The following is a 20,695-nucleotide window of genomic DNA, read 5'->3' on the forward strand; positions in this document are numbered from 1 at the left end:
ACTCTGGGATCATGACCTGAGCCAAAGCAGACCCTTAACCAACTGAGCCGCCCAGGCGTCCCAGCTCCTGGCTCTACCATGAGTTAAAGTGACCCCGAGATATCTCTGGTTCTGCGGGGGAGGGCCAAGTTTGCCTCTACGCCACTCCTAACGCATATCCTCTGTGCTGCGAAAATGTTTGTCGAATGAATAAAAGATGAATGAGTGAACAGGGGGACTGTGTGACTTGGGGCGGCAGGTGATCTCGCTCCTTGGGCCTCATTTTCCCTTTCTGTAATGCAGGCCAACCCTACAAAGCTGAGTTTGGGGTCTGGGGTGAGCACAGCCTGTTGAGCAGATTCCGAGTGGACAATACGCTCGGCCCTCCCGGGCTGGGCCTTGGATTCGGCCGCTTGCTGTCCCGCAGCCCCGCCGCCCCGCCGCCCCGCCCCAGCGCGGCCCCGCCCCCTTCTTTGTTTCCCTGGCCCCGCCCCCTGCGCGCTGCTCCCTCCCCATTGGTCGGGGGGCGGGCCCCGAGCGCCGGGCGCCGCTGGGGGCGGAGCGTAGGGGCGCGGGCGGGGCGTGTGCGCCTGCGCGCTGCTCCAGGCCGGCCGCAGCCTGGCGCCGGCGGCTGCTCCGTGCGGACCCCGAGTCCGAGCCCGAGCCGGAGTCGGGCTGAGGCGGCGGCGGAGGCGGCCCCGCCCCGGGGCTCCATTGTTGCAGCGGCCGCGGCTCCTCCGGCTGCTCGGCTCTGTTTCGTTCGGCCCCGAGCGAGGGCCGCCGAGGCGGTGGGCTGAGGTGAGGCGGCGGCGTTGGGGCCGGGCCGGACCGAGTCCGGGACCGGCAGGGTTCCGGGGTCGGGCGAGGGGCCAGGGCTGGTGTGGGTCCAGGGGCCGGACGGGGGTCTCGGGGCCGGACGCGGTCCGGGGCTGGCGAGGGGCCAGCACCTGTGTGGGTCCAGCGGCTGGACGGGGGTCCCGGAGCCGGACGGGGTCCGGGGCTGGACGGGAGTCTCAGGGCCGGGCGGGGGTCCCGGGGCTGAACAGGGTCCTGGGCGGTCAGGGTTCCGGGGCCGGGGGAGGGACCAGGGCCGGTGGGGGTCCAGGACCTGGACGGGGGTCCCAGGGCCGATCGGCCGGGCTGGGCCTGGCGGAGGTCCCAGGTGGCAGGAGTCCCGGGCCCGGCGGGGGTCTCGAGTTGGGCGAGGTTCTCGGCCGGGTGGGGGTCCGCGGACCCGACTGGGGTTTCAGGGCTAGGTGGAGGTCCAGGGGTTGGACGGAGTCCCAGGCGGCAGGGGTCCCGGGGCTGGGCGAGGGTCCTGGGTCGGTGGAGGTCCCAGGCGGCAGGGATCCGGGGGCGGCGGGGTCCCAGCGCCGGGTGTGGCAGGTCCTAGCGGGGCCACCGCGGGGTCGCTGCCAGAGGTGGCGGCCGCTGCCCTGAGCGCTAGTAGGATGGGGACGAGGACTGACCTGGCCGTAGCGCATCTGGGCGCCGGGGCATTGTCTCCGCCTTGGGGGGCACCGAGGGGGCTCCGCGCCTGCGGCGACCCTCTGTGGACCCGCGCGTGAATGCGCGCGCGGGGGTTCTGATCGGAGTGGGCACACTGTCTCGGTGCCCGCTCCCCTTATGGTGTGGCTGGTTCGGTGTGTCTGTGAAGGTAGCTCTGCGTGGACCCTTGGCGCGTGGGGAATCCCAGATAGCCTGCCAGTGGGAGAGACTGTTTCTGTCTTCTCTCCCCCCCATGGTGTGACCGGGTTACTGTGTCTCATTGAGGATGACTGCATGGACTCTGATCGTGGGGGTTCTGGTCACCCTGAGAGTGAGAGGCTCTTTCTCTCGCTCCCCACCCCCATGACTGGTTAAATGAATGCGTTGCCAACCTGGGTTCCTGGTGTCCTGGCACCAGCGAGTTGGGAGACTCTGCCCCTGTCCCTCCCCCGTCTCGGGGCTTGTAGGGGTGTGATCCCACCACCACCACCCCAGCGCGTGTGTTCTCGCGCGCTTGGTGGTCTGTGTGGTGAGGGGGGTCCTTGTGCAGGTAGTGGAGCCTGGCGGGGTATAGCGGGTTGTGCACCAGGGGCGCAGTTGGCCTGGTTAGGACAGCTGACTCGTTGTTTTATTGTTTATTGTTTTGGGTTTTTTTGCCAATGAGCAGAAAGGGGAGCGGCATCTCAGGGCTGCCCCTCTCCGGGAACCCACCCCTCTCCGTGGCCCGGGTCCCGCGGGAAAGCGGGCTGTCACCTTGCCGGACCCCGCATCGGGCCGCCCCATTTCCTGCTCCAGCGCGAGAGCTGGCTCTGATTGGAGGGAGCTGAGCGCCTCTGCCTGGTGCTCCTTGATTTCTTCCGTTAGGATTGGGAAGAAAAAAAATCTTTAAAGCCAGATTTAACTTTGCAGCGCTCAGCGCCTGGAGAGTGGAGGAAACTCTCTTGGCGGGCTGGAAAATGCATTTGAAGGAGGAGACTCCACACCCACGGAAGGAGGCCAAAGCAGTTACAGTTAGAGGTCAAGTTGACAAAGGGATAGGGAGGGTGAGGTTGTGGATGGAGAAACTCAGATTTCAGCCTGATGTCAAGACTTGATGCTACCTTGCAGGCTCTGTATCTTTCAGCCACTTAAATAATTTGAGTGGAAACACCTGTAATGTCCCAGGGATCATTCTCTTCTCTGGGGGATGCAGAGTTGAACAGGACAGTCTTTTCCTTTTAGTAGTGTTTTGTTCTGGTCCAAGACAGAAGACTGAGGCATAGGCAGAAGTAGTTCTAATATCCAAACAAATTCTCTGTTAACAAGATGGTGTATAAATAACAGGAGGACAGGACGAAACTTTGATCACAGTGCAGTTGTTGCTCTTATACAGCCCAAACTTAGCATGCAGACGCCTCTCCCCCACCTGCGGCTCCTCTTACACATTCTTACCTGTCAGTTTAAGTGACGACTCCTCCTGGAAGCTTTCCCTGAAACCCATGTCCTGCCCTCTAGAGCTGTGGTCTTCCAGGACAGAGCGGTGAGCTGTAGTATGTAGTGTGATAAATGCTCTGATAGAGATGGGCACAGTTTGTATCCAGAGCTGAGAAGAAGCGTATTTAAGTGGGAGGTGTATTTTTTTTTTTCTGTACCATGGTTCCAGATATTTCATGTGATTTATTTCTTCACAACTCTGCAATTTTTCAACTCTCCAGAGGGTTTTTAGAATAATATTTGCTGTTACTTCCTAGTGTTTGCTGCACAAATGAGTGTAGGGTACTTGATTCGTAGTCATGCGGTCTAATTCTGCCTCCAGAATTAAGCTACTGCTTGTTCTGGCAAAGCTACCCTTTCTGGGCTTCACTTTCTTCACCTTTGAGAATCTTAACACGGGGGAAGAATCTTCTTAGTCCTAAACCTTAATTCTTTTAACCAAATAGAGCAGAGGAAAGCTCTCTTAGCACAAGTGGAGATCTTTAAAAATATAGATTCAAAGTGGCGATTCTTTTTTTCTTTTTCTTCAAAAAGTGTAGGTTCATGGGTGTATACTTTGTCTCAGATTTAAGGACAGGAGTCTATGAAGGAAACTGAAGCAACATTTTGATATTGTCTTGCATATTCTTTATAACTATGTTGTCCTTGTAACATCTGCATCGTATCAGATTGGTTTGATGTTTTCCTTAATGAAGTCACTGGGTGCAGAACTCTTGTCTGGAGCATTTCGTTGATCTTTTGAGTGTTATATGAAGGCGGCCAACTGTAGGCTTCTGTATGTCGCAGTCTCTCACAGAGATTTTAATTTGGGGAGTCTGAAATAAGTGGAATTTGGAGAGTGCCTTGAGTAAGTGTGTGTGACTTTATATAATGGCTTAAAGCACAGTTTAAAATTGTTGCTTGCAAAAAAATTATGTCCAATGTTGAATGGCCTATAAGGAAACTCCAAGTCTAAGGAATATGGTAATTAATCCTTTAAACAATCTCCTCTCCAATTTATGTTTAGTAAGATGGGAATTTGGTGTGCTCGATTTCCTGAAAGCCACATGTCTGTCTATAGAAAGGATACATAGTTTTCTCTGCTATTCTTATTTGGGGATTAAAAATAGGATAAGCCCTCTGGTAGTGATGCCACTGAATTAGGATTTTCACTTAACTCAGTAGGAGTTTTTTCCTTTTTTTGTTTTGCATCCTTTCCTAATTAAAAAAAAAAGTGCTTTGTTACAGGCTACATGTGGTTTGTTATTGATTTTATTTTAGGAGGGGCCTTAGGAAACTCATCTGGATCTTCTTTGTGGTTTTCTTAGGATGTATCGATATTCTCACTGAAACTTAACTAGTTAATGCTTATTCTGTGTCAAGATGACCGTTTCATTCATAGACAGCTGGATCTTTATATGGATCCAATGAAAAGGAGTCTCCCATGGAATGCAATGCCTGGGGTTAGAGATGGTAGAGTTTTGGACTCTGCATTTCAAAGTTGTCCTCTCGTTCTTTACTGAAGGAAGAGAGGACCCCTCGCCCTCACCCAGGGGCCCAAACACAAAGCCTCATTCACCCTGCTTTCAAGAACTGATGGCGCTTCCTCTTTTTTTTTTTTTTTTTGAGATTACGATGTTCTATAAATCACCTTTTTCTTTTACGTATTATATGCCTCAAAGTCAGTCTTTGGTGTTCAAGCCTAACCTCTACCCCAAACCCCATATCACCCACCAAATGGATTTTCTTCTCTCTTTTTAAAGTCCTCACCATGTATGCGTCTGTTATCACAGGCTACCTCACCCAAGATCTTTTTGGATGTTGGCGGGATGTAAAGGCAAGTGACACAGTGAAGACTACTCCCTTGTTTCTCTTGGACAGGAGTCATGAACTAGAGAGTCGGTCCTACTAAGGCTTTCGTGAAGTCCAAGTGCATCTTTGGACTTCAGCTCCCTCAGCTGTAAAATGGAGTTAGCTGTTCATTATGCCTCCTCCGTGTAGTTCAGGAGGTTGTTGTGGGGATGCAATGAAATCAGGGAAGTAGTGCAATTTGTAAGTTGTAAAATATGATGTTGCCAAGGATTTAAAAAAAAAATTACTTCATTAACAATTTAATGAATCCAGGTTGTTCTTCACATCTCTAAATGTTTAACGTACACATGGTCCTTAGTGTGAGCTGTGTCAGGCAACTTCATTTAGGATTTTTACCTTTAATTGGCCAGTGCTGTTTGATACTTCAGCATTGTGGGGAGACATCATGTTGAGTCACCACTAATCCTTTGTAAGCAAGACGATGGCATGTGTATAATGTAGCCTTTAACCGTCTCTTCAGGCTTGTGCGATCCCATGGATGCTCCGTTAGCGAAGCACACTTTCTTGACATTTCAGTTCCTGAGTGACCTGTCTTGCGGTAGGAAAAGGCAGTAGGCAGTCTGAGGTCAAGGTCAGCAAGCACTCGCCGGCTCACATCAGAGCTACCCAGCGCGAGTGAGCAGTGGGCATCAGCTCCGGGGTTTCTCGGGCCTTCCTCTCCACAGGCCAGCCTGCTCCGGAGACTGCACTACTTCCCAGTGTCTCTCTCCCTCCTGCCTTTTCTTCCTCTCTACCCACTGCTCAGTGCCTCTGAGCTCCCCCCACCTCCCAGTTGGAGGGCTACAATGGCTAATGAAACACAGCACTTGTCCTCAAAGAATCTACCTTTTATACGCAGATATTAAATTACACCGTCACGCAGCTCAACAAACCTTTATACGGGTTACCTGCGATGTGCCCAAATCCTGTGGTAGATGTGGACATATGAGGTGGGGCGCGTGACTCCTGCGCGAAGGGCGGGGGGCTCCACGGCCCAGGGAGAGAGGCAGACCCGGGTATGACCTCAGTACCATGCAGTAAGCGCTACCAGAGGTCCGTAGGAAAGTTTGGGGGCCGGGATGGTGCACACAATCCAGCATTTATTCCCCTACATGCTACTTAGAGTTTATTGGGCAAGGCAGGTATGCCAGGTTTCTAAGTTGAAGGGCAGTGAATTACCCGAAACCTAAAATTTGTAGAATGTTCTGGGCACTTTGTAATTCCCCAGATCTGCATTTGTCAGAACAAATCTCTAAATGTTTGGCTGGCCATGGCTGGCCATTGACTTCAGTCAGTTTACTCTTTTTGAATGTCCACAAGGTGACAGCGCCCTGCTGGGTGTTTTCACCCTGCTGTATGGGCTTCCTGTGGCTGCTGTAACAAATTACCCCACACTCAGCAGCTTTAAAACAACACAGATCTGTCATCTCACAGTTCTCCTGGTGAAAAGTCTGACTCTGGCCTCACCGGGCAAAAAACAAGGTGTGGGCAGGGCCGCGTTCCTTCCTGGAGGATCTGAGGGAGAATTGCTGCCGAGCTCGTGCAGATTATCAGCCGAATATAGTTCCTGCTGTTGTTGGAGTTGAGGCCCCTGTTTCCTCTCTGGCTGTCAGCCGGAGGGCCGCCCACAGCTCCTAGAGACCTCTTTCTCGTCCTTGCACACACCCCCGTGTGCCCAGAACCAGCAGGGACCACTGTGGGCTGCTCCAGCTCTCCAACTTCCGCTTCTGCCGCATCTCTAATACCTGGAGAAAGTTCTTGGCTTTTAAGGGCCCATGTGATTAGATGTGGCCCACCTAGATAACCCAGGATAACCTCCCCATATAAGGCCGGTAGCGAAGCCCCTTTGCCATGTAATGTGACAGAGTCACGGGTTCCAGAGATTGGAGCATGGACATCTTTGGGGACCATTATTCTGCCTTCCACAATTAGCTGATCCATTTATCAGTGACCGATGAAGTTGTTACTGTTACCTGAATTGATATGTAAGTTAATGAAGGCACCAGAATTTTAAGCCAATCGGCAGGACCATTAAGATCCCTATTAAGTGGCAAGACAGTTCTTCTGATTTGCTGTTGAGCCGTGGGTGGGGTTACAGCACAAGAGACCCTCAGTTGAAAGCAGAGTAACTTTTGTGCTTTGGGCTACTTAAGTGGTCCGCTCTGATTAGAGAAATTTTGCCAAGAAGTCATTAGAATAATTCCTCAATTAGAAAAACCAGCCAGGGGTGGTGGTGGTGGGCATTTAGGGCCTTGCCTTTTCAAGGTTTACATGAAGGACTCTGTCCTCATGGGGTAGAGAGTGCAGGATTCCATGTCCATTTCTAGAATGGAAACAGCTGAGTCAACCCGACGGGATTCACATTCCTGAGTTTTAGAGAGTCTGTTTCAAGGCTGAGGCAAAGCCCAATAAAACGAAGTTTTCACTTTCATTGATAATTAGGGATGAGGTGCGTTTTGTGGTCCAGGAAACAACTGGTGATGATCACCAAGGATTTAAGACCAAGCATGACCTCATTTGATCATGTAGGTGTTTTTAATCGTTTTTCATAAGGATTTTCTTTTTCCTTTACAACAAATGACAAGCTCTGATTTGAAATAAACTTCCTGTAAGAAAGCAGAATCTAGAATTCTAAGGCTTTAAAGCTGGCCTTTGGGAATTTATGAACTGCCTGTGATCCTGGGCAAACATTTTGTGTGTCCGCACCCGTGTGTGTGTTTAGTGGGGAGAGGAGTTCCAGCTTGCCATTCATTTTCAACGGGGCTGGGTTCCAGAAGGTTGAACATACCCCTCGGTGTGATCTTCCTGCTAGTCAAGTATCAGATTTTGTTTAAAAATTTAATGCTCATTTTGAACAAAGTTCTACGGGTCCACAGTTTTAAGAGTCAAAAGTTCTGTGAGACTTAGAACAAAAACACAGCAATCACCTACCCCGCCCTTCTCCACCCTGATTCCTGCTCCTCAGAGGCCGTCATTTTAACGTTTCATCTCTTTCCTCTAGATTTTGTGTGTGTGAAACATCCTACTATTTAGAAGCCGATTTAGGTCACTTATCCCACTGCCACCTCTTTCCGCCCTGTCCTCTCTGTGATTATGTTAAAGGTTTTGCTGAAGAATTCAGCAGCACTTAGGACAACTGTGGAGATACTATGCACAGCTGAGGTGTTTGGTCTATTTTGATTACATTTCCTTTCTTTTTTCCAAGAGTTTGTTTTGCTTTGTTTTCTTTGTATCTGTCCTTTATTCACCCCTCATCCGAGAAGTGTCAGTCTCCTCTTAGTACATCCACACCCACCAGGTAATAATTCTTCTGAACTTCTCATCCTGCTGCCTTTCCTCTCCAGGGCTTGCTTGCTAGGCCTGCTGCGACTGTCCTCCTGGATCTTCCCTATAACCCTGAGAGTTTCTTTCCCTCTCTCCTGAGTTAAGATTCCTCCTTTATAGTTTTCTCATTTACTCTGGTGGAGCATATGTGTATGATCTCGTATAATGTTGATATTCTCTCGTGTAATCGACCATTTGTCTGAGTATAGAATTCTGGGCTAAAAATAATTTTCCTGCAGAATTTTGAAGACACTGCTCAGAATTCCAAGTTCCAGTGTGACAGCTGATGTGTCCGAAGCCTTTTCTTTGTAGGTGACCCACATTTTCCTTTGTGTCATCTTTTCCTGGTGTTGGGAAATTGTGTGATGGTCGTGTCACGACGTGGGTCTTGTTTTTGTTCCTTGGGTTTGGCACTTGGTGGGCCCTGCCCCATCCGTGGACTCCTGTCCTTTACTCTGAGCACACATTCCCCTACAGGTCTTCTGCGCTCTTCTCTTTACCCCCTCCTTTGTCTCTGATTTCCTTTCTGGAAGATTTTTCCAGCCTTTTCTCTAAACCCACCTAAGAATTTTTATTGCTATATACATATTTTTTTAATATTACGAACTCGTTTATAGTCCCTGAAAATACATATTTTTTACAGTTCCATCCTTTCTGGTTTTGAGGATATGGTCAGGTGTGGTTTTATTTTAATATGGAGGAAAGGTTTATTTTAATATGGCTTCTCAGTTTGATTATCTAACAAAGCCTGAAATATTTGATAGTAGCTTCATGGCACAACTGCAGTCTGCGAGAAAAATTACCTTTCAGCCCATTATCTATTTTTCAATATGGAAAAAAAAAGGTTACCTCTCCGTCCTTGGAGGCATGAGATGCAGCTTTTGTATGTTTCCAGACACCTTCTTCAGACACATTTCTTTCCCATCCGTGCATGTCACAGCTAAATTTTGCCCTCCACTTTGTAAATCTAAGAGTGCCCATTCAGTACTCTGTGTGTGGCTGCCATCAACGAGTTCAGAGTTTGGAAATCCTTGTTTCCTTTTACTTGACCTGGCGCACTCCTAGTTGATTGTGCCCATACATGTGATATGCAGCGCTGCTGGGGGCAGGCAGCATTGAGAAATCTCCTTTTTGGGGTCATTTTTTAACCATAAAAAAGTATTAGGAAAAGGAAAAAGAAGCAGTAGTAATGATGGATTCTTGTTCTGGACACTAGGTAATGGTGCCACATACTAGGGGTATTTTTAGCCATGGTGGGTGGAGCTAGGTTTGGGGCTGTCAGCTAGTCTGGAACTTTCTACCAGAAGTAGTATACAGAAATGGCTTCTTGGGAGCAGGACACAGGCCTCTTGGGGGGTGTTTGATGAAGACATGTGTGACAGATGTCCAAAGGGGAAAGGAGAATGCATGGAACCCTACATCAAGAATGGCTCTTGAAAAGTAAATGGTTTTCCGGAACATGTACAGCATGCAATTCTCAGTTACGTTAACTCTCTGATATGGAAACAAAAGTGAAAGTGACAATCAGGATGAATCTTGAGGACATGTGGCATGATATTTTCTTGTGAAAAATCCCCTCTTCCTAATCAATTCAGATTTGTATGTTGGGAGGTTATAGGTAAGTTTACTTGAATTTTTTCTCCAGATGCGTTATTTCAGTTTTCCTGTTCTTGAAGAGCGACCCTCTATGTTAGTCTGTTCAGGCTGCTATAGCAGAATACCAAAGACCAGGTGGCTTGTAAACACCAGAATTTTATATCTGGAGTTCTGTAGGCCAGAAGTCCAAGATCAAGGTGTTGGCCCATCTGGTGTGGGCCCTCCTGGCTCACAGATGATGTCTTCTTGCATTGTGCTCATGTGGTAGAAGGATAATGGGGCTCTCTAGAGTCCCCTTTATAAGGGCACTAATCCCATTCAGGGGGGCTGCATCCTCATCACCCGATGGCCTCCCGAGGGCCCTACCTCCTGAGACCATCCCTTTGGGGGTTCAGTTTCAACATAGGGATTTTGAGGGAACCCCAACATTCTGTCTGTAGGACGTTCTGAGAAGCTCAGGGTCCTGTATCACCTCCCCCATCACTACTGCCTCTGTGGGTTGAGTGCTTACTGTGCCCGAGGCACTGTGCCAGGCACTTTACGTCCACACCTCGCTTCACCTTTGCAGCCACTCTGGGGGGTAGGTAATGTCCTCATTTTGCAGGTGACGAAACGAGACAAGACTCCTGGGGACTAGAGTTAGCAGTCTGTGTGGTGTATTTAAAAGTTCTCATCATGAGAAAAAAAATCGGTAATGCTTTACAAATGTTCCATGTGAACCAGACTTACCGTGGTGATCACCTCACAACATACACATGTATCAAATCCTGACATTGTACACCTCAACCAGTCCATTGTTGTATGTCAGCTGTATCTCAGTTAAAAACCAGAGAGGAGGGGACATTGAATAACTTGCTCAAGATCACAGGGTAAGTGGAATTCAACTGCTAAGGCCAAAGCCTGGGCTCCTGACTCCATGCTACACTGGCCTCTTTATCTGCTGGGACTTCTTGGTGTCTCGGCACTGAGTTGACTGGTGTGCCAGGAACTGTCTTAATGGAGCTTTTCACACTGCCAGCAACTTCCGCTTGGTGGCCTGGTGGCTCTTGCAGGGCGCTCCTTGTGGTGCGGGCGGGTCTTCAGTGTCCGTGCGCTGTGTCCCCCCCACCCCCCCACACTCACTCCGTCCATCAGCCACTCGGCAGTTAGAGCACCTCGTCTGGGAGCGGGAGTCCCGGCCCAGGCGGCCCGGACAGCTGTGCGGGGAGGGGACAGACATGTATTGTGTGTTCATTGGCTGCTTGGGCTTGTGACAAATGCTGGCAGAGGGGGAAACCAGATGTTCTGGGACGTTAGCAGGTGTGGGGGCATGGCGCCACAGAGGACGTGGTTTGGAGGTGGACTGTGGAGGAGGAGAGGGGTTCCCAGGGTGAAACTGAGCAGCTGGGGCTTTCTTGGCCCTTCGAAGATTCCAGGTGGTCCCCCTTGGATGGCCTTTCCCGAATTCATGGTATTTTTCGTGCAGGGCAGGGAGTGACCACAGCAAAGGAGCTGTCTATCTGCCGTGAACATGTTACGTCTTTGATGTGGGACAGATTGGGCCAGCCTGGGCTGTGAGAGAAGAGCCTGGGCCTCCCACCCGGTTGGACACCTGTCAGGCGAGGCCCAGAGGGTGTCATCATGCCTGGACCCCGTGTGCCACCTGTATTTGGGGGAGTGCCCTTATAAAGGGGACCCCAGAGAGCCCCATTATCCTTCTACCACATGACCACAGCTTCTGTACTGTGCGTGAGGGCCAATGCACATAACACTCAGCCTGTCCGTCCTCTGGGTGAGATAACCCCACAGAACAGAAGGGTTCTACTGATCCACACCCTGCCTCCCTGATGATGAACTGTCCCTTGTACCACCGTGGAGGGCTTTCTGAAGCCCTCGGATCCAGGCAGTCTATCGGCTGCCCATGGAGCTTGGGTAGAGCAACCAGGCTGAGGGCGGAGACACGGGCCCCACAGACCCAGGCCGGCATCTGGCTCTGCCACTCACTGATTAGCAGTGTGCAGTCTTGGGCTCATCAGTAACTTCTGTGAGCCACTTAGACAATGTGGAGACACTACCTGCTTGGTAAGGGGAGCAGGCGTGTGAGGTAACGAACGTGAAGTGTGCGAGGCTTTCTGAGTAGAACGGCACGCCTGGCGCTACTCATAGTGGTTATGGCTCTGACTCAGGTGCACCCTGGTGAAGAACAGCACCCAGCCTGGGGGTACCTGTGGCAGCAGCGAAGGGGCGGGCGTGGGAGCCTCTGACTTGAGTAGGGAGCGGCAGCACAGAGACGCGGGCGGGATCTGTCACGATGGCTGTCGGGCAGTGAAATTTACATCCTTGGTTTGCGGCCACATGGCTGGTGGACCTGAGGACCGCCTGGGTTGGGCGCGGCCTCCCGGAGCTGCCGGTGGGACAGTGCGGCCGGGCTGTGTGAGGGAGCTTGGGCTGCCTGGCACGGCGTCCGGGTTCTAGCTCCGCAGGGAAGGCACTCAGAACGGTGTGGGTGATTAAAGTTTTGTTTCTGATTCTGAAGCAGATTTAGGAGTGAGTGAATAGGGCACATCCGAGTCTGCTAAAAGTGGAAGTGAGGGGCAGCGTGGAAAAATCACTTCCTAATTAAGGATCATTGAGTGAGAGTTAGAACGACCCATACCAGCGGAGCAAGACGGCGGAGGAGTAGGAGACCTGGATTTCGTCTGGTCCCAGGAATTCAGCTGGATAGGGATCAAACCATTCTGAACACCTACGAACTCAACAGGAGATCGAAGAAAAGAGTAGCAACAACTCTCTGAACGGAAAAGCGACCACTTTCGGGAAGGTAGGACGTTCAGAGAAGTGAATCCGAGGCGATATTCGGGAGGACAGATGGCGGGGGAGGGGGCCTCCGTCCACCGCTTCTGGCAAGTGATAGAGCCGCGGAGCACAAAATTGGAACTTTTAGAAGTCGGCTCCACCGACGGACATCGCTCCAGTGGCTAAGCGGGAGGTGGAACCCTCGCGGGACAGTGTGGTCTCAGGACCCTAGGGGTCATAGAAAGACCGGGGGTGCCTGAGTGCAGCAGAGCTCCCAGGTGTCGGAGCGGGGAAGCCAACTGCAGAGACGGAGCTGAGGCGCAGGCTCTCAGCTCGGAGTTGCCATAAACTGTGATCGGTGACACAGTCGGGCCACTGCGCCTCTAGCAGGGACCCAACAGGCGGCAGATCTGGGGAGACTCCCCTTCCTCCCCTGGGAGGAGCGGCGCGGGAGCGCACCGCTCCAATGCTGGGTTTGGAGACTCCACACCAAGTCGGGTGCCAGAGATAGAAACGCTCGGTCAAGGGTCGGGTGAGCACGGAGTGTAGCCAGACACCGGGGAGATGGGAGTGATTGACTGCTTTTCTCTGGGGGCGCACTGAGGAGCGGGACCCCGAGTTCTCGGCTCCTCGGGGCGGACATTGGGTGGCCGCCATTTTCACTCTCATTCTCCAAAGCTGTACCGAGAGCAAACCCGAGCAGATGACTTAGCCCGGACCGACAAGGGCGAGACAATTCCGCCTCCCGCAAAGACATTTGGGAACCACGGCAACAGGCCCCTCCCCCAGATCAGCAAGACCAGCCAGCCAAGACCAAGTTTACCGATCAATGAGAACGGCAGAACTCCAGCGTTAGGGGAATACTGCACATAGAATTCATGGCTTTTTTACCATGATTCTTTAGTCTTTCAAAGTTAATATTTTTAAGTGTCTTTTTTTTTTGAATTTTTCTTTTTCTCTTTTTCAACCAACATCTTATCAATCCCTTTTTTAAAAAAACATTTTTATTTTTCATTTTCAGAGTCATATTCTATCCCTTCGTAGTAGTTACATTTATTTTTGGCATATATATATATATATGTTGTTCTCTCTTTAAAATTTTGAGATACAGTTTCTTCTAACAGATCAAAATATACCCTAAATCTCTAGTGTATGGCTTTGTTCTAGTCTCCTGCCTGATCACATTCTCTCCCCCCCTTTTCTTTCTTCCTTTCTTTCTTTTTTAAATCCTTGTCTTTCTTTTTCAAACAACTTCTTATCAACTCCTTTTATAAAATTTTTTATAATTTTCATCTTTACAGTCATATTCCATTCCTTCATCATATCAACTCTTATTTTGTACGTATATAAGTCTTTCTTTAAAATTTTGGGAGGCACTTTCTTCTAACAGACCAAAATACACCCAAAATCTAGTGTGTGGCACTGATCTATGCACCAGCCTGATCATATTTGATCATATTCTGTTTTTTTTGTTTTGTTCTGTTTTTGTTTGTTTTTATCTTTTTCTTTTTCCTTTTTTTTTTTCTCTTTTTCCTTTCTTTCCCTTTCTTTTCCCCTGGTTTCAGGTCTTTTCTGATTTGTTTAGAGTATATTTTCTGGGGACGTTGTTACCCTGTTAACATTTTGTTCTCTCATTCATCTATTCTCTGGACAAAATGACAAGATGGAAAAAATCACCTCAACAAAAAGAACAAGAGGTAGTACCGTCTGCCAGGGACCTGCTCAATACAGACATCAGTACAATGTCGGACCTAGAGTTCAGAATCATGATTTTAAAAGATACAAGCTGGGCTTGAAAAAAGCATGGAAGTTATTAGAGAAACCCTTTCTGGAGAAATAAAAGAACTAAAATCTAACCAAGTCGAAATCGAAAAGGCTATTAATGAGGTGCAATCAAAAATGGGGCACTAACGGCTAGGATAAATGAGGCAGAAGAGAGAATCAGTGATATAGAAGACCAAATGATGGAAAATAAAGAAGCTGAGAAAAAGAGAGATAAACAACTATTGAATCACGAGGGCAGAATTCTGGAGATAAGCGATACCATAAGAAGAAACAACATTAGAATAATTGGGATCCCAGAAGAAGAAGAAAGAGAGAGAGGGGCAGAAGGTATATTGGAGCAAATTATAACAGAGAACTTCCCTAATGTAGGGAAGGAAACAGACATCAAAATCCAAGAGGCACAGAGAACCCCTCTCAAAAATCAGTAAAAATAGGTCAACACCCCGACATCTAATAGTAAAACTTACGAGTCTCAGAGACAAAGAGAAAATCCTGAAAGCAGCTCGGGAGAAGAGATATGTAACCTATAATGGTAGAAACATTAGATTGGCAACAGACCTATCCACAGAGACCTGGCAGGCCAGAAAGGACTGGCATGATTTATTCAGAGCACTAAATGAGAAAAATATGCAGCCAAGAATACTCTATCCAGGTAGGCTCTCATTGAAAGTTGAAGGAGAGAAAAAAGCTTCCAGGACAAACAAAAACTAAAGGAATCTGCAAACACGAAACCAGCCCTACAAGAAAGATTGAAAGGGGTCCTCTAAGCAAAGAGAGAGCCTAAAAGCAGCATAGATCAGAAAGGAACACAGACAATATACAGTCACAGTCACCTTACAGGCAGTACAATGGCACTAACTTCATATCTTTCAATAGTTACCCTGAATGTAAATGGGCTAAATGCCCCAATCAAAAGACACGGGCTATCAGATTGGATTAAAAAACAAGACCCATCGATATGCTGTCTGCAAGAGACTCATTTCAGACCCAAAGACAACCCCAGATTGAAAGTGAGGGGGGTGGAAAACCATTTACCATGCTAATGGACACCGAAAGAAAGCTGGGGTGGCGATCCTTATATCAGACAAATTAGATTTTAAACCAAAGACTGTAATAAGAGATGAGGAAGGACACTATATCCTACTTAAAGGGTCTATCCAACAAGAAGATCTAACAGTTGTAAATATCTATGCCCCTCACATGGGAGCAGCCAATGATATAAGCCAGTTAATAACAAAAGCAAAGAAACACATTGACAACAATACAATAATAGTGGGGGACTTTAACACGCCCCTGACTGAAATGGACAGATCATCTAAGCAAAAGATCAACAAGGAAATAAAGACTTTAAATGACATACTGGACCAAATGGACCTCACAGACATATTCAGAACATTCCATCCCAAAGCAACAGAATACACATTCTTCTCAAGTGCCCATGGAACATTCTCCAGAATAGATCACATCCTAGGTCACAAATCAGGTCTCAACCGGTACCAAAAGATTGGGATCATTCCCTGCATATTTTCAGACCAGAATGCTTTGAAACTAGAGCTCAAATCACAAGAGGAAAGTCGGAAAGAACTCAAATACATGGAAGCTAAAGAGCATCCTACTAAAGAATGAATGGGTCGACCAGGAAATTAAAGAAGAATTTAAAAAATTCATGGAAACCAATGGAAATGAAAACACAATGTTCAAAATCTTTGGGATGCAGCAAAGGCAGTCCTGAGAGGAAAGTATATAGCAATACAAGCCTTTCTCAAGAAACAAGAAAGGTCTCAAATACACAACCTAACCCTCCACCTAAAGGAGCTGGAGAAAAAACAGCAAATAAAGCCTAAACCCAGTAGGAGAAGAGAAATAATAAAGATCAGAGCAGAAATCAATGAACTAGAAACCAAAAGAACAGTAGAACAGATCAACGAAACTAGGAGCTGGTTCTTTGAAAGAATGAACAAGATTGATAAACCCGTGGCCAGACTTATCCAAAAGAAAAGAGAAATGACCCAAATCAACAATATCATGAATGAAAGAGGAGAGATCACAACCAACACCAAAGAGATACAATTATAAGAACATATCATGAGCAACTCTATGCCAGCAAATTAGATAACCTGGAAGAAATGGGTGCATTCCTAGAGATGTATCAACTACCAAAACTGAACCAGGAAGAAATAGAAAACCTGAACAGACCTATAACCACTAAGGAAATTGAAGCAGTCATCAAAAATCTCCCAACAAACAAAAGCCCAGGGCCAGATGGCTTCCCAGGGGAATTCTACCAAACATTTAAAGGAGAATTAATACCTATTCTCCTGAAACTGTCCCAAAAAAACGGAAATGGAAGGAAAACTTCCAAACTCATTTTATGAGGCCACCATTACCTTGATCCCCAAACCAGACAAAGACCCCATCAAAAAGGAGAATTACAGACCAATATCCTTGATGAACATGGATGCAACAATTCTCACCAAAATACTAGCCAATAGGATCCAACAGTACATTAAAAGGATTATTCACCACAACCAAGTGGAACTTATCCCTGGGCTGCAATGTTGGTTCAACATCCGCAAATCAATCAATGTGATACAATACCTTAACAAAAGAAAGAACAAGAATCATATGATCCTCTCAATAGATGCAGAAAAAGCATTTGACAAAGTACAGCATCCTTTCTTGATCAAAACTCTTCAGAGTATAGGGCTAGAGGGTACATACCTCAATATCATAAAAGCCATCTATGAAAAACCCACAGCGAATATCATCCTCAATGGGGAAAGACTGAGAGCTTTCCCCCTAAGGTCAGGAACATGGCAGGGATGTCCACTGTCACCACTGCTATTCAACATAGTATTAGAAGTCCTAGCCACAGCAATCAGACAACAAAAAGAAATGAAAGGCATCCAAATCGGCAAAGAAGAAGTCAAACTCGCACTGTTTGCAGATGATATGATACTGTATGTGGAAAACCCAAAAGACTCCACCCCAAAACTGCTAGAACTCAAACAGGAATTCAGTAAAGTGGCAGGCTATAAAATCAATGCACAGAAATCAGTGGCATTCCTATACACCAACAACAAGACAGAAGAGAGAGAAATTAAGGAGTCGATCCCATTTACAATTGCACCTAAAACCATAAGATTCCTAGGAATAAATCTGACCAAAGAGGCAAAGGATCTGTACTCAGAAAACTATAAAATACTCATGAAAGAAATTGAGGAAGGCACAAAGAAATGGAAAAACGTTCCATGCTCATGGATTGGAAGAACAAATATTGTGAAGATGTCAATGCTACCTAGAGCAATCTACACATTCAATGCAATCCCCATCAAAATACCATCCCCTTTTTTCAAAGAAATGGAACAAATAATCCTAAAATGTGTATGGAACCAGAAGAGACCCCAAATAGCCAGAGAAATGTTGAAAAAGAAAAGCAAAGCTGGTGGCATCACAATTCCGGACTTCCAGCTCTATTACAAAGCTGTCGTCATCAAGACAGTATGGTACTGGCACAAAAACAGACACATCGATCAATGGAACAGAATAGAGAGCCCAGAAATGGACCCTCAACTCTATGGTCAACTCATCTTCGACAAAGCAGGAAAGAATGTCCAATGGAAAAAAGAGAGTCTCTTCAACAAATGGTGTTGGGAAAATTGGACAGCCACATGCAGAAGAATGAAACTGGACCATTTCCTTACACCACATACAAAAATAGACTCAAAATGGTTGAAAGACCTAAATGTGAGACAGCATTCCTTCAAAATCCTAAAGGAGAACACAGGCAGCAGCCTCTTCGAACTCAGCCACAGCAACTTCTTCCTAGAAACATTGCCAAAGGCAAGGGAAGCAAGGGCAAAAATGAACTATTGGGAGTTCATCAAGATAAAAAGCTAAAACGCTTTTGCACAGCAAAAGAAACAGTCAACAAAACCAAAAGACAGCCGACAGAATGGGAGAAGATATTTGCAAATGACATATCAGATGAAGGGCTAGTATCCAAAATCTATAAAGAACTTAACAAACTCAACACCCAAAGAACAAATAATCCAATCAAGAAATGGACAGAAGACATGAACAGACATTTTTCTGAAGAAGACATCCAAATGGCCAACAGACACGTGAAAAAGTGCTCAACATCGCTCGGCATCAGGGAAATCCAAATCAAAACCTCCATGAGATACCACCTCACACCAGTCAGAATGGCTAAAATTAACAAGTCAGGAAACGACAGATGTTGGCGGGGATGCGGAGAAAGGGGAACCCTCCTACACTGTTGGTGGGAATGCAAGCTGGTGCAACCACTCCGGAAAACAGTATGGAGATTCCTCAAACAGTTGAAAATAAAGCTACCGTATGACCCAGCCATTGCACTACTGGGTATTTACCACAAAGATAGAAATGTAGGGATCCGAAGGGGTACGTGCACCCCAATGTTTATAGCAGCAATGTCCACAATAGCCAAACTGTGGAAAGAGCCAAGATGTCCATCGACAGATGAAAGGATAAAGAGGTGGTCTATATACACAATGGAATATTATGCAGCCATCAAAAGGAATGAGATCTTGCCATTTGCAACGATGTGGATGGAACTGGAGGGTGTTATGCTGAGTGAAATAAGTCAATCAGAGAAAGACATGTATCATATGACCTCACTGATAGGAGGAATTCTTAATCTCAGGAAACAAACTGAGGGTTGCTGGAGTGGGGGTGGGGTGGGAGGGATGGGGTGGCTGGGTGATAGACATTGGGGAGGGTATGTGCTATGGTGAGCGCTGTGAATTGTGCAAGACTGTTGAATCACAGATCTGTACCTCTGAAACAAATAATGCGATATATGTTAAGAAAAAAAGTAATGTAATCTACGTTAAGGAAAAAAAAGCAGGAGGGAACAATGAAGGGGGCGGAAATCGGAGGGGGAGACGAACCATGAGAGACGATGGACTCTGAAAAACAAACTGAGGGTTTTAGAGGGGAGGGGGGATGGGTTAGCCCAGGGATGGGTATTAAAGAGGGCACGTTCTGCGTGGAGCACTGGGTGTTATGCACAATGAATCATGGAACACTACATCAAAAACTAATGATGTATGGTGATTAACATAACAATAAAAAATAAAAAAAACAGGTGGAAAAAAAAGAACTACCCATTCCTAAGTTGAAAAGTGGAAACAAATGTGTTTTGGTGGCCCTCCAAGAGTCTGGGTGCCATTGCACACGTGGTTGACTGAAAGGGGCCCGGGTGAGGGGCCATTGCCTCATCCTGAGGCATCTTGCTGTTCTTCCTGGGGGAGAGTGGGCCGGGACGGAGGTGCCCAAAGCTGGGAGCATGTGTGTACCTCCTTACGTACAACGTCCCCTTCAATGCAAGCTGAACGGTAAATACTATTTTTATTAAAGATGGAGACAGAGGCTTAGTGGCGTTAAGGGACTTGCTGAACGTCGTGTGGTTTTAAGTGGAGAAGTGAGATGCTGATGAACTCTGGGGTTTAACCCCGAAGCCCTTGAGCTTTCCCTAATACCCGGTCACCTCCCCGGTGGGGGGGGGAAGGAGTAAGAACCCCAGTGCGTGGGGCTTTGTGGAAAGAGCCTGGGGGTATGATGATGTCTCCAGACTTGGGATAAGCCGCGTCATGCTTTTGAGTAACGAGTGACCACTTGGAGAAAAGCCCCTAGTTTAAGACTTTTCTTTGTGGAAATAGATGAAGAGCAAACATATGCAAAAGGCAAAGCTGCATACCCAGTGCTGGCTGGAGCTGGGGGGTGGCCACTGAGGGTAAGGGGCTAGGTTGCTCTGGGTAAGGGGCCAGTTCCCTGAGTGGATTGCTGTGGGTAAGGGGCTAGGTTGCTCTGGGTATTGTAGCTTCATATGGCCGCTGGAAGAAGTTTTTCACACTGACATTTACATCAGAGTGACTGTAAACTGTAGGGCATTACCTCCAAGATTTAAAATAGGAAGGCTTCAGTAATATCCGCTTGGTGTGGTTACATGTTTCATTCATCATTATAAAAATCTGCTTTTGTCCACGGCTGGGTCTTTGTCATCCACTTTGTGGTTGATCCGAATCCCTGAGTTTCTTATCTCCTGTGTACTTCATGGTGGGTCTTCGCTTGTCCACCTGGTCAGTGAAATTGAGTTTTGTCACCTTTATTGGCACTGGAGTATTGAACTGTGGGTCAGAGCACTGATCGCACTGATAAACTGGGATGCAGGGAAATGCTCTAGTGTTTTTGGTGGCAAAGCCAGGAGTAAAAGCCCATGTACCTGCCACAGGAAAGCTAAATGTGTGGCCCAAAATGAAATATTTTTATAACTGATTTTTATTTATCTCTGCTTCTCATTCTTTTTAGCACAGAAATTTTAAGTTGGCCTTTGCGTGTTGTCATAAATGTAAACGATACTGACTTGTTGACATATAGTTCAATTTTTTCCTGTTCATCCATT

At 47.5% G+C, this 20,695-nt stretch overlaps 1 protein-coding gene across 4 annotated transcripts in view; it reads left to right on the top strand.

The window, feature by feature from the left end:
* Positions 1 to 597: 597 nt before the first annotated feature.
* AFAP1 (actin filament associated protein 1) overlaps positions 598 to 20,695 on the top strand; it is a 146,562-nt gene continuing 126,464 nt past the window's right edge. For all 4 annotated transcript variants that reach the window (XM_027599148.2, XM_027599141.2, XM_027599142.2 and 1 more), the window contains exon 1: positions 598 to 777. The gene's annotated coding sequence lies outside the window, so the exon portion shown is untranslated. The remainder of the gene's footprint in view (positions 778 to 20,695) is intronic.

This window comes from Zalophus californianus, chromosome 2 (assembly GCF_009762305.2).
Source record: "Zalophus californianus isolate mZalCal1 chromosome 2, mZalCal1.pri.v2, whole genome shotgun sequence".
Taxonomy (NCBI): domain Eukaryota; kingdom Metazoa; phylum Chordata; class Mammalia; order Carnivora; family Otariidae; genus Zalophus; species Zalophus californianus.